Source organism: Lactuca sativa, chromosome 3, assembly GCF_002870075.4.
Source record: "Lactuca sativa cultivar Salinas chromosome 3, Lsat_Salinas_v11, whole genome shotgun sequence".
NCBI lineage: Eukaryota > Viridiplantae > Streptophyta > Magnoliopsida > Asterales > Asteraceae > Lactuca > Lactuca sativa.
Genome location: NC_056625.2, coordinates 302,177,057 through 302,183,064, shown reverse-complemented (window position 1 = coordinate 302,183,064; position 6,008 = coordinate 302,177,057). Strand labels below are relative to the sequence as shown.

Below are 6,008 nucleotides of genomic sequence, written 5' to 3'. Positions count from 1 at the left end.
AATCAGCGAACTTAATCCGCTTGGCTGCCGGCTGAGACTGGGCCGGCCGTCGATCCACCTGCCGAGACTCGGCCTCCTCCCTCGCTTGAGTCTCCAACTCAATCTCGCGCTTCCTGGCGTTCGCCTGAAGCTCAGTGAAAGTGCGATAGGTGGAGTTTGACACAAACTCCCGAATTTCCCTCTTCAAAACACCCAAATAGCGGCTCATCCGCGACTGCTCCGTAGATACCAGCTCGGGGCAGAACATTGCCCTCTCATGAAACTTCCGTGTGATCACTGCCACGGAATCAGTACCCTGCTTAAGGGTCAAGAACTCCTGAATCAACCGCTCCCTCTCTACCGGGGGAACGTACTCATCCCTGAACATCTCCGTAAACCTCTCCCATGTCACTGCCGTAATCTCTGCCTGAGTGAAGTTCACCGTCACGAACTTCCACCAATCCTTTGCTCCCAGACGGAGCTGGTTCAAGGCGAACCGTACCCTCAAGTGTTCCGGGCATGAGCAAGTATAGAAGCACCCCTCGATGTCGGCGATCCACCTCATGGCTGCAATCGGATCCTGCGTCCCATCAAATTCAGGGGGTTTCGTGTTGCTGAATTCCCTGAATGGTAATGAATCACCCCCTTGCGGCCTGGCAGCAGCCACCGCTGCGGTAGCGGCAGCAACTGCAGCTTCAGAAATTGCGGCGCACCGCTCCTCAAACTCCTCCATCAACGTGGTCTTAATAGACCCAAACATCTCCGGGATCTCAGCCCGGACCGCCGCAGCTACCTCTTCCTGAATAATCTGACGAATCTCCTCGTCACTCGCACCGCTCGAACTCGCCCCATTGCGTGTGATAACCATGATGTCTCTGAAATACAACATAAAATCATCAGAGACTCCACCAAGTACAATTGTACTCGATACGTGCCCTACCTAGTCTCCGATTTCCAGGGATTCTTATTTGAGTCTTCCACTGATCCGGTGCCTTCGATAGTACGGGCCCAATACTACCGACCACACCGTATCAGTATTCGTCCCAAATCTTCCTCCCCAAATCCCGAATAACGAGTACTCTACTTCTAGTATGTACTATTTACTTGCACGCTACCAAATATCTCATATAAGCAATCTCCCTAGACTAAGGCATCACAAGACAGGCAATTCTATTCCTATCATGTATACCTAGTCTTCTAGCATGCATAACAATTCATAATTCAGTGCATAACATAACATCGTAAGGTATTCTGGGGATCTTTACCGTTCGGACGCTGGCTGCTCGCACACACTGTTCCACCCTTGTTTTTACCGCCTTGCCCTTTATAAAATGTTATGTCCTTATTATTTTTAAGAAAAAGTTTTTCCTCAAATCCCCGGTCTGAGTTCAGTTGCACCCAAAAGTACACCCGAATCCCTCAAACCAAGGCTCTGATACCAATTGTAACAGCTCAAATTTCCAAATAAATTTTTCGTTAAAAACAAAACATCATTATTCGACAAAAGGGTTTATTCCAAGTTTATTTCAAAATATAAATAATAAATCTCCAGGATCTTCAACAGTGGCAGTGTGTACGTGTCACGCCGGCGCCTTCCCACGGTCATCACTAGTACCTGAAAAACATAAGCACAACTAGTAAGCATAAATGCTTAGTGAGTTCCCCAGTATACGACTTACCCACCTACGCCTTCCGGCCCGGACCTTTCGGTCCACATAACATTGCCTTCCGGCCCGGACCTTTCGGTCCACATAACATTGCCTTCCGGCCCGGATCTTTCGATCCACATAACATTGCCTTCCGGCCCGGACCTTTCGATCCACATAACATAATCGCCTTCCGGCCCATAACATACATAGCACATATAACATAAAACTCATAACACATAAATCATACAACATACCGTTCTTTCTATCACATAAAGTCTCGCCTTCCGGCCCGTATAAGCATACATCACATATAAGCACACATCGCATATAAAGCATCTATCTCTCTAGACGTAGCATGAATATAACACACACGACCTTCCGGTCTAACAGTCAAACCCTTCCGGGTGAAGTATAGTGAGAAGACTCACCTCGTAGTACGCAGGCTATAACCTCTTCGAGCTACTTGCACACAATCCGCTAGTCCGCAGGTTCCCTATAATACCACAGCCTTAGTTAATGATCTTATCAAACAAGACAACTAACCCCTCTAAGATATATACAGGTCAACGGTCAATCTTGACCGGACTCGTCGAGTGCAAAGGGTAACTCGACGAGTATAGACATCCTGACACCACTCGCCGAGTCTAAAGAACGACTCGACGAGTCCCAGTAGATCTTCAAGCTACTCGCCGAGCCTGAAGAACAACTCGACGAGTCCTAGTGAACCTTCAAGCTACTCGCCGAGTCTGAAGAACAACTCGGCGAGTTCTAGTGAATCTTCAAGCTACTCGCCGAGTCTGATCATTGGACTCGGCGAGTCCTCGCCATGCAGTCAATCCGCTGCCTCCTGTATTTCGCATGATTTCGAAGCATATAGATATAGGGCTTCCTGGACTTTCACATATACTATTACAGGGGTTTTTAACACTTATAACAACAATATAATCTAACTAACCCTTAATTGGGTTTCCTAAACCCTAAACCCGCATACAACGTAAAAGTTACAGATTTCGATCCGAAGATTACCTGGAAACGTGTTTCCTGTGTCTCCAAACCTCCAGTACTCGATTCCTTTGATCACCACCTTGCTCCTCCTTGTCTAACAATCTCTTCAAGCCTTCTCAAGCCCTCTCTCTTGCTTCAGATGCTCACACACTCCCAGGGGATCTTCAATCGGCCAAAAGACACGACATGACGGCCATAATATCATTATATACGGTTCAGAATCGAAACGGCTAGGGTTCAGCTGAACAGCGTCGACTCGCCGAGTCTCTTATTGGACTCGTCGAGTCCAGTCGCGCGTCTGCGACCAAGACCATGGCCCTACTCGGCGAGTCGTGCACCAACTCGCCGAGTCCCCTCCTAAATGTGCCCCAAAAATAATTTAAAGAAATACCTGAAATTCCGGGCTGTTACAAAATTTAAGTGGACAACAATATCCCTGGTTGTCATCAGACAAAATGGTCTATCTAGGAACATAGTAGCTATATATCGTCACTCATGATCTGTCCAGAAACATGTCCTTTGTGTTTAAGTGGATCTCAATATCAATGATTGACCAGAGTTTTTCATGAACGTGTGTGCTGATAAACCTCATCAATTTGTTCTATAACGTTTGATCCAAAAAGTTTTTATTGTGGATTACATTTTTATTTTTATTTAAATTTGTACACATTTTCATTGTTATGCACAAATTTAGAGGGAGAAATAATAAAATAACAATAAATTAAAATAAAATAATAAAAATTAAAAATAAATATATAAAAATAAAAAATAATAATTTAACATTTTAATGGTGTGTTTAATTTTTATTTATCATTTTTGGTTTTTGAAACGTAAAAATAAAGGATTTTTTTTTTTAAAATCTGGGTTATTTTTATTTTGGGCCGAAATCTTTTAGGTGGCCATCTAGGCCATTTTCGGCGGTATATATATGCCTTCTTCTCAGCTAATTAGGGTTTACCACTGGAAAACCTAATCCGCCATTGGTGTCCTCTCTCCATGCTTTTTCAAAATTTTCTGAAAAATCTGTCTGTTTTCGGTGTTTGTGTTGCAAATTCTTCGGTGAATCAGGTAGATATGTGGTTTTCTATCATGGCAATCATGTTTAAAGTGTCTTTGGTGTAGATGTTTCCATGGATTTGCAGGTTTCGAGTTGATTGTTCGAAGGTTTTCAAAATTCTAAATTAGAATAGGTTCTGAGGATTTTCGGTCCAACCTGGATTCGACCGAAATCAATTCAGATTTGACCGAAATTGGGGTTCTCGTCCGAAAACGTCTGCTCAAAATTCCTTTGACCGATATCGATCAATTTTGACCAAAATCGATGGAATCTTTGATTTTAACCGAAAACACCGGAAGTCTTGCCTTTGACCGAAATTTATTAAATCTTTTACTTCAATCGAAATCAAAATTTAAACTTAATTTAATTAATTTTAAATCAATTCTCACTTGGCTAGTTTGGTGCAGATAAATGGAAGAGCAAATTAAATTTATAAACTCTCACAATGTTGCTGGATATCTTATGGATCCACCTGCCGCTCATCAAGAATTCAAATCCATGATGGTGGGTTTGAACAACTGTAGGATTTTTCATGCTCTCTATGCTAATCTAGTCATCCACAAAGACATGATTACTGAATTCTGGAAAAATGCCTCAATCAACAAGCAAGGGGCAGATGGAGCTGGTACTACTGAATCGATGGTGAAATGAACTGAAGTAATTGTTTCTGAGCAAGTTATCCGATAAGTACTTGAATTTGGTGGTGAATTTTCATTTCCAATTGAGTATTCTATTGATCAAGTGAAGGAAGTCCTTGAGAAGATGTGCTATGAAGGAACCTATCCAACTTATCAACCTACAAGTGAAAGATTTGTAAGACCTGCTCCGGATGCAAATCTTGATACATTTTTATCTTCTGGTCCTGCTTTTGCTCAAGAAAGAAGAGAGAAGCAAATCAGGGTTGAGCAGCTGAGAAGGAATATGCTAGTGATGATACATTCAGACCAAAATGCTCCAGGTGATCGCCCTGAGATGTTTTTCAGGTAGATCGGGAAGAAACTTATAGATAAATATAGGGACCGGTCTGGCATTTTAATGTGGGGATATGATGCTAATAAGCAAATATGGATCGTAAAGCGAAATAGTGGATGAATTGAATATTATGAGAAGAAAGTCAACTTCTTGTCTTGGACAAAAGTTGATCTTTCTAAACTCATCCACACACCATTCCACAATCCAACGAATGAACCCTTGGCCTGGTCTTTTAATAGTTTTCTTAAGGATAAAAAGAAAAATAACTTTGAAGGCATGAGGACTGCTTTATCATTTACGAAAAGGCCAGGGATGTCATTAATGTTCACACTAATAAAACCATGGTGAATATTACGTGGCCACCTACAAAGCAAGCTAAAAGGATTCCGATTCCTAAACTTTTACCGAAAGGCACTTTGGACTCAATGCAATTATGGGTTTATAATGATGCTAATGATGTTGGATTATTTGTGATTTATTAATATATTATAAGTATAATATAATTCCATTTGGGTTGCCTTCACCGAAGCAATTTGACAGCACGGATATTTGAGAAAGAGATTATTTGTGATTTATTAATATATTATAAGTATAATATACTAATTGAGAAATAATATTATTTAATTGGTATTGATCAAGAATTAATTTGGAATTAATTTAGTGATCAAAAGAGAGTAATTAAATTAACGGGTACTGATTATGTAAATCAGTGATACATACAGTTTGCGCTAATGATCCATGATTGATTAGTGATGGGCTAAGATTACGTGTAAGTTCATGAAGTGTTAGTCCAAATGAATTATTGGATCAAAATCCTAAGTGAATGGATTAGGGTTTACAAATGACCTTTGGAATTCTACACTATATATGTAACCCCCTAAGCCCTATAATCGACAATGTGCATTCTAAGAAGAAGCTAGCCGATTTTTGGTGCTTCCAAGCTCTCTCTCACCGTCCTCCATTGTTCTTATTGTTTATGAAACATTTGAGGCATCACACTTGAGGTGCTAAACTCATGTAAGGCCAAGTTCTACTAGCTACAACACATAGGTAATCATCTAACTAGTTTTTATCACTACAAGAAAAAAGGCCTTTTACGACGCGCAAAATACGACGCTCATTGATCTATGTTACGCAAAGGAGAGTGACATTAGAAAAATGTCATCTCTTCAAAAAAATTTAGGATAGAAGACACGCATTATTGCGCGCCCTTAAATTAGTGTCTAAAAAAAACACGGAGGGCACCTATAATAAAATGCGCGTCGTCTAAGGATGTCGCTTTATATTTTTTAATGGAACGCGCGTTCCATCCTTTAATAGTGGGGGAAAGGAGGAAATGAAATTCT

General features: G+C 41.1%; 1 long non-coding RNA gene across 1 annotated transcript; it reads right to left on the bottom strand.

Moving 5' to 3' along the window:
- Positions 1-469: 469 nt before the first annotated feature.
- On the bottom strand, positions 470-2,754 carry LOC128133108 (uncharacterized). Its single transcript, XR_008231295.1, has 3 exons — positions 2,655-2,754; positions 2,057-2,121; positions 470-854 (listed from the first exon to the last, which is right to left on the bottom strand). It is a non-coding gene; the product is annotated as an uncharacterized LOC128133108 (long non-coding RNA).
- Positions 2,755-6,008: the final 3,254 nt, after the last annotated feature.